This window comes from Amblyomma maculatum, chromosome 2, assembly GCF_055883805.1.
Source record: "Amblyomma maculatum isolate TAMU_Amacu chromosome 2, ASM5588380v1, whole genome shotgun sequence".
Taxonomy (NCBI): Eukaryota; Metazoa; Arthropoda; class Arachnida; order Ixodida; family Ixodidae; genus Amblyomma; species Amblyomma maculatum.
This window is the reverse complement of record NC_139345.1, coordinates 189,135,638-189,148,043: the sequence shown is the minus strand read 5'-3', so window position 1 is coordinate 189,148,043 and position 12,406 is coordinate 189,135,638.

Below are 12,406 nucleotides of genomic sequence, written 5' to 3'. Positions count from 1 at the left end.
ACGTGACATCTTGTCCAAGGCCTGAGACGCTGAGTTGTTCCTATTACCATAGCCTCCTTTATACTCTGTGCCTGTCAACGCGCCGCGCGAACAATAGAGCGGCGCCGTCGAGTAAAGTTGCTCGGCGCTACCACTCCCCTCGCTGAGGGCGCCACTGACGTATGGGTCGAGGCGCAGGGGTCGCACGGGTACGAACGTCGGCGCGGGGCGGGAGCGCTGTTATTAGCTAGCGAGATAACTGTTCCTAAGCATGAGTTGTGCATATTCAGCATATTTACTTGTATGGCCGACATCCACTAAGTACAACAAGTGATCATGATACTTGTTAGGCAATAACACCAACGCATTATGACATTTTATGTCAGGCAGTTTCAAGAAATTGCGCATGGCTCGAAAAACTGCATGACTGCTCCGTTAGCACCAATGGTAATAAAAAAATTACATTGCTAGTCTACGCTGCAATAAAACAAAATTTAAGAAGAATGGCACCAGCATTTATTTACACATTTCACAACAGCAATTTTGCTACAAGAGTACCATGTAGAAGTGGTGTGATGAATAGCTGCGAAAAGTAGGGAAAAAAGTTCACGGTGACTGCTGTCACTGATAGCAGTTCAGAAGCCAGCTTGATTTACAGATGATTGAAACAACTGCAGCGCAGTATGCCATTGAGATCTTTAAGGAGAACAATTTTGGTATCAGCTGTTACTTTCAATGATTCAGCGCGTCGTACAAACGTTTTTTTTTTTGTTTTTTTAACTTGAAAAACAAGGAAAGACAAATATACGCGTTGCATCTTTTGTGTTTCGATCACTCCAAAATAATCGTCAAAATAGGCAAAGCTCGTGTTTTTATTTTTTCACAGAATTGCGCAGTTAGCGAAACAAAAATACTGCGCTGGAGCACATGTAACATACCACACAGACGAGCTAACCAGGGAGGAAGTTAGCATCGCAGTCCAGAAAATAGACGTGCACATTTAATATTATTATTACCTTACTGACGCGTAATAAACACACTTCTGGTGCTCTCATTATTTCTCACAGGCCTTAATGCGGTTGAGTGCGAGTTTGGCGGTTTCCGATGCTAGAAAGCGAAACTACTATAGGCTCTGTAAGATTTGGTTTAACTCACTTTAAAGTACTCACCTTCACATTAGGCAAATCCTGTAATTCTATTTTATCACAAAATTTCGTAATTAGCGTATACTGCAAATAAAACAGCTTCGCAGGAGCACATCTAACACACTACGCAGGCGAGCTAGGCAAGGAAGCAATTAGTGTCAGGCATGCGAACAGAAGAAAACAAGGAAGTGCAAAAAGAGGCTCTCCGGAATAGAAGTGAAAGAAGAGGAAGCTCACTATATCTTGGTTACCACATCAGGATAAGGGGCAGAACCACTTTGTAAATAAACCTTAACAGTGTGGTGGAAGGTACTGCAAAGATCACCACGGATTTCTCTCTACCTCGTTCGAGCCGACGACTCCCTGGGCTCCCCCCTTTGACACCCACAATGATACAAGACGGCGATGCACGGCAGCCAGGTCCAGCGGCACCCGCATGGCAGCATCACCGTGAGCCGCGGACCTTTTCTGGCAAGGCTGACAAAGACGTGGACGACTGGCTCACCAATTACCAGCGGGTGAGCAAGTACAATCGCTGGGATACCCCCGTAATGCTGGCAAATGTTGTTTTTTTTTCTTGGACTCCACAGCCCTGACATAGTTTGAGAACCATGAAGCGTCCTTAACGAGCTGGGATCGTTTTGAAGAGGAGATTCAAAATTGTTTCGGAGATACCACGGAAAAACGGAAATGCGCTGAGCAGACTTTATTCCAGCGAGCCCAAGGGCCTGGTGAAACATGCACAATGTACATAGAAGAGGTCCTAAAACTCTGCAAAGCGGTGAATCCGAGCATGTCTGATGAAGACAATGTTGGGCCACCTCTTAAAGGGCATCGCGGTGGACGTATATAACATTTTAATTACAAAAGAAAACTTAGATTCTCCCACGGCCGTGATCAAGCACTGTCGTACGTTCGAAACTTTAAAGCTGCGTCGCATAACCCTGAAGTTCGGCCGTCTGCCAAACGTGACCACTGTTGCAAGCGTGGATTCCCACGAGCATTCACATGAGCCTCCGCATTTGGCCGACATGATTCGCCAAATTGTCCGTGATGAGCTCTCCCGCCATCGAGATGTGAACCGCAGTGCAATCCCCTGTGATAGCTGCTCCCTGCAGGCAGCTCCCATCCAGCGCTCTTCTTGGGGTTCTACCGCTCCTCCTCCCGTCCGTGACCACCGAAACGACGCATATGGCCCTGCTCCCCTAGCTCGTACCCACTACAGGGCGCCACCTCCTCCGCAACAACCCCAGCGGCTGAACTTTGCTGATCGCTTCGATCCTGTTACCGAGGGCTATTATTTGGACCGTGCTCGTGAACCACCCGTCTGTTACCGCTGTGATATGCTTGGCCACATATCCAGATTCTGCCGCCGCCGTAACCCGGCACCACGCTACCAGCGCCAATGGTGGAATCGCCGTCCTACCGTGAGTCCAGAAATCCGTGACCCGACCTATCCCCCTCCTTCGGGCTCCTACTGCTACGTACCACCACGCAACGACTCACCAGTTTCTGATCGCAGCCTGACTCCTTCTGCCCGCCGCTCCCGACAATCGCCGTCTCCCCGCCGTTCTTCTCCGCCACCGGGAAACTAGCGTGTGCGGCCGATGGAGGTGCGGTCGCCAAGTCATCGATATTGCCAATTCCTCTACCGGTCATTATGCTGAAGAACCGCTTGGAAGTGTTAGTGGATGGTGTTTGTGTTATGGCCTTAGTGGATACGGGTGCTACAGTTTCCGTGATGAGCTTAAATTTTAAAAACCGTCTCGGCCGCAAAATTATGTTTGGCTGGGATAGAACTGTCATATTTCGAGGTGTAGGGGGAGAATCGTTGCTTCCGCTTGGTATTTGTTATGTAAATGTAGCGATGGCTGGACACGAGTTTAGAACTGAATTTACGGTGCTCCCTCGCTCTACGCACGACGTTACTCTAGGAGTTGACTTTTTACAGCAGTGTGGGGCAACTCTCGACTTCAACAGTGGCGAGATATCAATAAGCCCCAACCTTCGATCGGCCCTGATAGAAGAATCGCCGCGGGCGGTCCAAGTGTTTTCTGTCTTCGAGGATACCGTCGTTCCGGCGATGTCCGCCATCTTCGTTCCAGTTGTGTCTTGAGGTGCGGTTCCCAATGCCTTCGACGCTCTGGTGGAACCCGCTTCCCTTTCCGGTGCCAAAACGAGTGTGTTGGTGCCCCGCAGTGTTGTTCGAGTGAACGAGGGCCGTGCCACTCTTTGGACTGTCAACCGTACCAATGAACCTGCCGTATTGCCGCGTGGTTTGAAACTCGCCAACTTTGAAGAACGCCTTTCTATGCACATCGCCGCGTTCAGTGACGAAGTTGCTCGTTCAACTAGACGTCCCGATCATGCTGATTCCCAGTTTCACTCTATGATAAATGAATCGCTACCCACCAACGACCGCCGAATATTGATGGAGGTTCTTATGAAACATGCGGACGTGTTCGACTTTGCTCGAGATCAGCCACCACCGATTCCGCCTTCCCGCACCCATCACATGATCGACACTGGATCTGCACACCCGATTAGACAGACATCATACCGTGTTTCACCTTCATAACGTAAGATAATTGACGAACAGGTCCGTGATATGACGCAAAGAGGAATCATTCAGGAATCATCTAGCCCATAGGCTGCCCCTGTGATTCTCGTGAAAAAGAAAGATGGCACCTGGCGATTTTGTGTCGACTATCGCCGCCTCAATACTGTCACCAAGAAGGATGTTTACCCGCTCCCGCGTGTTAATGATGCCATTGACTGCCTCCATTCAGCTTCCTACTTTACATCTGTTGATTTACGGTCCGGATACTGGCAGATACCGATGCATCCGAAAGACAAGGAGAAGACGGCATTCGAGACTCCCGATGGGTTATATGAATTTAACGTGATGCCTTTCGGCCTATGCAACGCTCCGGCTACCTTTGAAAGATTTATGGACACTTTTGCGTGGACTGAAGTGGCAAATTTGCATGTATTACCTAGATGACGTAGTGATTTTCGGGAGGACCTTCGCCGAGCATAACAGCCGTTTAGCTGTGGTCCTTAACTGTATGGAGAAAGCGGGTCTCGTGCTGAACTCTAAGAAGTGCCACTTCGGTGAACGCCAGATTGTTGTGCTTGAGCATTTGGTTGACAAAGAGGGTGTTAGGCCTGACCCACAGAAGATTGAAGCTATCAGCTGCGTCAAAGAGCCCAAGTCTGTGAAAGAACTCAGGCGCTTCCTGGGACTTTGATATTACTTTCGACGCTTCATCCCTAAGTTTGCTGACGTAGCCTACCCCCTCACATGCCTCTTGCAGAAAGATCTTCCTTTCAAATGGACTCCTGAATGTGATTCTGCGTTTCGCCAGCTCAAATTTCTTCTTACCTCGCGGCCCATACTGCGTCAATTCAGCCCGACAGCTCCCACTGAACTCCACACTGGCGCACGTGGCATCGGCGTGGGTGCTGTGCTCATACAACGGCATGACGGCAACCAACACGTCGCTTACGCAAGTCGCACCCTTAGTAAGTCTGAACGCAACTATACCGTGACGGAGCAAGAGTGCCTTGCTGTCGTTTTTGGCGTACAGCGGTTTCGCTCGTACCTTTATGGACGTTCATTTACAGTCATCAACGATCATCATTCGCTTTGCTGGCTGGTGAATCTACGCGACCCCTGCGGTCGGTTGGCCCGCTGGGCATTACGCCTTCAGGAGTTCAACTTTACAGTGTCGTACAAAATTGGCCGCCAACACGCTGACGCTGACTGCCTCTCGCGGCTGCCTCTCGCAACTACCCTCTGCGATGACAACTTTGACGACTATCTTGCCGCCGTTTCCGTACAATTCCCGGATCTTGCCACTTTCCAGCGAGAACAACGAAAAGATCAAGACTTGGTATCACTTTTTGAAAAAGCTCGTGATCCGGCATCTGCGAACCCTTTCTGCATTCGCGATGGTTTGCTGTATCGAAACAATTACTCGTCTGGCGGTGCACGCTTTCTGCTAGTCGTTCCGGCTAGCCTCTACTCCTCTGTTCTACACTCTATGCACGATGACGTTACAGCTGGGCACTTGGGGTTTGCCAGGACTCTTACGCGCATTAAGGAACGTTTCTACTGGCCAAATATGCGTCGAATGACTCAGCGTTACGTGAACTCCTGCGTACAGTGCCAGCGGTTCAAGCTCCCCACGACTTCTCCGCCGGACCACTTACATCCGGTGACACCACCGACCACACCATATGAGCAAGTGGGTGTTGACCTCATAGGCCCGTTTCCCCGCTCGTCCAAAGGCAATCGCTGGGTCATCGTGTGCGTTTATCATCTCACGCGTTACTGTGAAACTGCCGCCATCCCTTCCGCCACCGCCGCTGACGTCTCGTTCTTTCTTCTTCACGCTGTCGTCCTCCGTCATGGGCCTCCCCGTGTAATTATCAGTGACCGAGGCCGCCAGTTTACGGCAGATGCTGTGGGCCAGCTTCTGCGCTATTGTACTTGCCAGTTGCGTCACTCTACGCTGTAACAATCCCAAACAAATGGCCTCGTCGAACGCACAAACCGGACACTGACGAACATGCTTGCGATGTATGTTGACTAGCGGCACAAGAACTGGGATGACGTGCTTCCTTTCATTACTTACGCCTATAACACCTCGAAGCATGAGACAACTTCCTATAGTCCATTTTTCCTCCTCTACGCCCGTCCGCCTCGACGTTCTCTTGACACCATTTTGCCGTTCTCTCTCGACACCGAGCCGTCTGTTTCGAGCACCCTCTGCCGCGCTGAAGAGGCTCGTCGGGTCGCCCGATTACGCACTCTGGCCTCGCAAAACCGCTGTAAGCAGCGCTACGATCATCAGCATCAGGATATCTCCTACCTTCCCGGCGACTTAGTGTGGCTCTGGACACCTCTCCGCAAGCGTGGTTTGTCCCAGAAGCTGTTGTCGCACTACACAGGCCCATTTATTGTGCTCAAACGCATCAATGAGTTGAACTACGTCGTGTCTTGCCAATGTTCCCAAGGTCGCCCCTCTTGGAAAACACAGGTAGTTCATGTCGCAAGAATGAAGCGCTGCCACTCTCGCTCGGGACTCTGACTGACAGCCCAGGGACTTCGTCTGCGAAGGGGGAAATGTCAGGCATGCGAACAGAAGAGAACAAGGAAGTGCAAAAAGAGGCTCTCCGGAATATAAGTGGAAGAAGAGGAAGCTCACTATATCTTGGTTAGCACATCAGGATAAGGGGCAGAACCACTTTGTAAATAAACCTTAACAATTAGCATTGCAGTGCTGAAAGCCCAGGTGCGCACCTAACATTACTATTGCAGTATTAACGCTTAATAAACATAGTGTTTGGTGCTGTCACTATTTTTTACAAGCCTCAAGCAGCGATCGCCGGAAAGACAAAGAAAAGCTGGCACTAACCAGTTGGTGCAATGCTGTATACCTGGAGCACCCGAAGGCAGAGAAAAATAGAAGCATGACCTTGCACACTGCAGAGCAGTCCACGAAACAGCTAGGTAGCGGCAGCGCGTGGCTATCCGGACCGCTTTGCAACACAGCGTCCCGGCACTCGCCTGGCGAAGGTGACCCTACGTCGCTGTGCCCATCTCTCGGCAGCCACAGGCGTAACTTGTCAACGGAGGAGGAGCGGCGGCGACGGCCGCCGAGCGCGGAGTTGCCAGGCACACAGTGTATAAAGGAGGCTATGCCATTACCCTCAGACGCATGAGCAGTATTTTCTTCCTCAGTAGCCTGTGGAGTAGCACTTGAAGACTCGGCCACAACGCCGGCAGGAAGGTCACCAGTCGCATCAATTACCTCAGACGCGTCCATGATGTGCTCCCGTAATGCATCGTCAGGAAGCCGGACTCGGTGCCGAAGCTTGTCCGCGTATGTAACCACACACTCCTCCGCTGTGCGTCCGAAACGCCGGCAATCTTCGCAACGCGGTGTACGGCAGTGCCAACGAAAGTGTCCCACACGGTTGCAGCGGAGGAGGAGAGTTGCCCGGCCAGGTATCAAAACGAGGCTCTGCACTCCACACACGAGCTGATGTGGAACGTCACCAACGCTAACCCCTTCGGCAGGAGTCAACGTCACATCTCGGCTAAGCCTCTTCATCTGTTTTATATCGACAGCTTTCCAGTTTTCCCTCGAAATCGAGGTGACTTTGCCATAAGCTTGTAGAACTTCACAAATAGAGGAGTCATCCAAGCGTTCAGGCAGCCAGAGAAGTTTTGCCTTTATCTCCTTCAGTTCCGAATTCACAAAAACACACTAACGGTTCTTAACCAATAAATTACATTAGACACGTTTTGCTTTAGAGTGCGCCGATTTACATGAAACCATCCAGACATGCGACTAGACCACGAATGCCACATGAGAAGCGCATCGTGAGAATCTACACACAAACGCTGCGGGAAGCAGTAAAACAAAAAAGAACGCGCTTGCGCAGTCAACAGAATACGAACATGTGCCGGGAGGCCCTAATGGATTTCTAGTCCATCGCCTTAACCACTCGGCCACGAGAGATTTTTTTTTCTTTATTGCCTGCTTAGACAAATCACGAAACATACAATGGTTAAAACACGCTGACTTCCGTGCGGTCTACATGGTCATTTAAAACCTCTTCAGGTTGACGAGCGTATCCAGGAGCCCTACCCAATGAGGCGGCTCTGGAAGGACCTGACAGGCGTCACGCACATACATAATGCTTTGTATGAAATTTTCTCTAACGGAAGAAATACGAACATCGGCATGCCTGACTGATATTCCAGTTTTCCATATGGTATGGAGGCCTATGAGCATTATCATGTCGTAAGGAATGTCGTCATCATTACCAACAGGTAGAAAGCGAATCCCATACGGTGTAATTGGCAAATCCTTTTTAAGTGTACGCTGTAATATATCCCAATGATACACCGGGTTCCAAAAATCAATAAATACATGCTCTATTGTATCCGGCTTCTTGCATAACAAACAATCAACTGTCCAGGGCATAAAAATGCCTTTTTCAGCTAGCCATGTCTTGACCGGACGAGTATTTGTATGCAATTTAAAGAAAAAATTTTTGTACTTGGTTTAATACTCATTCTTTTTACTCTCTTCAAAACGTCATGCTTCATGGTATATGATTCTGTACAAAGGTGTTGCGACTGATATGAGAAGAAGGTCTTTGTACAGGCGTCTCCTGCTAACAGAGCTGAGGTATACCATTGAAAAACGCCATTTTAGTATTCGGAATCCGAATACCAATTGCAATTCACGCCAAAATCCGAACATGCCACAGCGCCTATATTCACAGGTTGACACAATAAACTCTGGCAGTGCTGTCGCCAAGCGGGTTTGCATCACTGTGCGCAGAAATTGGTAAGAAAAGAAAGCGTGATACAATTTGTTTAACAAAACGGTGGCCTAAACCGCCGTTGCGGACAGAATGAAACAAATTTGTGCGGTTGGTCCTTTCCCACTTTCCGGCCCAGATGAACACTGCAAAGACTTTGAGAACTTTCTGCAGATTGGTTCGCTTCATGAACAAGAACTGTAAAACACCACAGTTGAGCTACAATAAAGATGTTGCATACCATGCACGAGAAAACATCGACCGATTGCGACCTTAACATTCTTGCCTTTTTTCTTTGGGTCGATTCGTTCCCTCATTCCAGTACAATTCAGTTTCCCTGTAGTGCTCTAGGGGCACGCCAAGGTGCTTTATTGGTAAGGCTGTCCATAGCATGTTCGCAAATAGTTCAGTGGCTTTATTCCAATTACCATGCCAAAATTCAGCAGACTTATCCCAGTTGATTTCTTCAAACATCATTGCGCTTAAGAAAAACCAACTTAAAGAACGACACGAAACACAAGAGTGACTAACATGCTTGAACATGTCAGTCATCAACTAGCCCAAAAGAAACCCAGTTGATTTAACAACCCATTGTCTTACAAAAAATCTCCCACTACTGGAATCACTTCGTTTATGCTATCTTTATTTTCACAAAATACTGCAACATCATCCGCGTACGCTAAAACTTTCACCTCGGTTTTTCCCAGTGTGAATACTCGGATCCTTTTATTTTTGACTAAGCTTAAGCAGAAATGATGATGATGATGGACTTATTTTTTATGGCGCAAGGGCATCTTTGGCCAAAGAGCGCCAAAACACAAGGTGAAGTGACAACTGAATTTAATAAAATGTCCGAGGTGAGGTGTTTAATGAAATACTTAAATACGATGGTGTATAGGGCCTAAAAGTTTTTCCGGAGTGTATAGTCTAAAAGCAGTGGTGTATAGGGCCTAAAAACATTGAGTTAAGGTGTTTAGTGGTCTGAGTAAAACTGAAAGGGTGAGATGTACGTGTTAAAAGAATAAGTTGCCTCAGCAACAATTTCTTTAAAAGAAAGCCATTTAATTAAGAGAAATGGGCTGACGCCCATGTTGATAAATGATTCCGTATAAAAAGCCTACTTTTAATAAATATTTAAAAAGTCTTTCTAAAGGAAACATTGGATGATCGCCAAGAAAGATGGATGGATGAGGCGGTATTTGTTTCGTGTATAATTCAGGAAAGTGACGTCTCCTATGCTGTTCAAGTCTTTGACATTCAATTAAAATATGGAGTACTGTGAGCTGGCAACCGCATCTCAAACAACGTGGTGCAGGAGAGTTCGTTAAAAGGTATGAATGTGTTGTGTATGTGTGACCTATTCTCATCCTGCACAGAGCTACTTCTTTGAATCTGTTTTGTTTTTCTGTAGTGTATCTGCCTATCCTTGGTTTTATTGTGTGTAGTTTATTCTCAGTTGCCGTGTCCCACTCCTCTTGCCATTGTTGTCTGATCGTGTTTTTGATGTGTGGCTTGAGATCCTGATATGATATGTTGTCAGTGTCTGTAGTGTTTCGAAGGGCAGCTGATGCAGCAAGCCTATCAGCTGCCTCGTTTCCTTGTATACAGCGGTGGCCTGGCACCCAACACAGTGTAATATTAAGTTCTAGTTTATGGGCAGACATAAGGGAGTTATAAAGGGAATTCAGGACTGGGTTCTTATTGTGCCACTTTCGAAAGGATAGGGACATTAAAACACTGAGGGAGTCTGTGTAGATGATCGATGTCTGTATTTTCTTTTCTATAATGTGTCTCACAGCTAGCAGGATTCCATGGCATTCAGCGGTAAATATACTTGTATGTCTGTTCAGTGTTTTTGAAAGTGAAAAGTGTGGTCCATGTGCTGCACAGGACACTTGAGCAGACTTCGAAGCATCGGTGTAATATTCATCACAGGTGTACTTCGCCTGAAGTAACATGAAGTGCCGCTGTATGGCAATAGAGGATGCGTGCTTCCCCACTGCAAGAAACGACAGGTCACAATTAACAGCATGCATTTCCCAAGGGGAAATTAAGTCTTTTGGTGAAGTTGTATGAAGGCTGTTAATCGGAACGTCCAGTTGTTCAATATGCGTGGCAACTCTGACTGGATATGGCGGTGTTAGAGATGGTTTTCTTGAGAAGAGTGCTGTGCTAGTTTTGTCAAGCAGGAGCCGGCGACATGGATGATTCAGTTGGCATAGTACCTTCATAGCATAAGTTACACAAGTAAATTCTCTCCTTCGTTGCAGTGACCATCGGTTCGCCTCAACATAAAAGCTAGCAATTGGGCTAGTTCGAAAAGCGCCCGTAGCGAGGCGAAGGCCGAGGTGGTGCACGGGATCGAGTAATTTTAGAGCAGAGGATGATGCTGACCCATAGACCATCGAGCCATAGTCTATGCGTGATAGAACTACACTATTCAGAAGGCTCAGAAGGCAGTCGCGATCTGTACCCCATGACCGGTGAGAGAGAATTTTTAGCAGATTTATTGCTTTGAGACACTTCAGTCGCAACTGTTTTATGTGGGCAATGAAGGAAAGTTTTTCGCCAACAACTAAGCCAAGAAATTTATGTTCCTTTTTAAAGGCAAGGCTCTGACCATTCAGTGTAATGTTGGGGTCAGGTCTGACGCCCCGCTGCTTAGAGAAAAGTACACAAACACTTTTTTCAGAGTTTAATTTAAACCCATTGTCATCAGCCCACCTGGACAGTTTGTTAACACCTAGCTGAATCTGTCTTTCACAGATGGCCAAGTTGCAAGATTTGAAGCTTATCTGGATGTCATCAACATATACAGGGCAAGAAATGGTTTTTGGCAACACACTTTTTAAAGAGTTCATTTTGACTATGAAAAGTGTGCAACTGAGAACACCACCTTGAGGGGCACCATTTTCCTGTTGTACTGCTTTGAGTATGCATTGCCAACACGAACTTTGAAGGCCCACTCAGACAAGTAATTTAGAATTGTATTCAACATGTTCCCTGTGATGCCAAGAGAGAACAGGTCGCGGATGATACCATAGCGCCAAGTGGTATCATATGCTTTTTCAAGATCGAAAAAGACAGATAAACAATGCTGTTTATGTACAAAAGCATCCCTTGCATAAGACTCGAATGGAATGAGCTGATCAGCAGTTGACCGCCCAGCTCTAAAACCAGCTTGGTTTGGATGAAGAAGACCATTGTATTCAAGGAAATGTAGGAGGCGGCGATTTACCATTTTTTCAAAAAGCTTGCATAAGCAGCTGGTTAGAGCGATAGGCCGATAACTGGCAGCTAGAATGGGTTCTTTTCCGGGTTTTAATATCGGGATAATGATCGCTTCCTTCCATGCTTTAGGAAAGCGTCCTGTGGCCCATATTTTATTATACAGGAAAAGTAGGGTTTCAAGCGTGCCCGTATGCAGGTGTTTGAGCATTCCATAAGTCCTCTTTGCTCCTCCTTGCTGTCTGTCCTCCTCTTTGCTGTGTATCGTCTTTTGGCTGGTTAAGTATGAACCCATACCAACGTGCCCAGTCATCAACCTTGTTGAATTCCATATGTGACCCTGTCAGGACCTGGTGCTGTGTTCCCACATGTGCCAAGTGCAATCTTCAGCTCCTGCATGGTGAAAGGGCTATTGTACCCTCCTGTGCATGGTCTTTTATCACATATAGGCTTCCTCTCCTCAGTTACCTTGTGCCGCAGAAAAGAATCTGTATAGTACGCTGAGCTGAATACATATTCGAAGTGTTGCCCTAGTGTGTCTGCTTGGTGTTCAAGAGAGTCACCACTAGTGCTGACAAGGGGTGTTGGGAGAGTGTTATTTCCTTTGAGTGCTCTTATTCTCTTGTATACTTTGTGAGCATCAGAATAAGAGTTCACAGAAGAAAGGAATGATGACCAGCTTTCTCGCTTGGAGATGCGTCGAACACGTT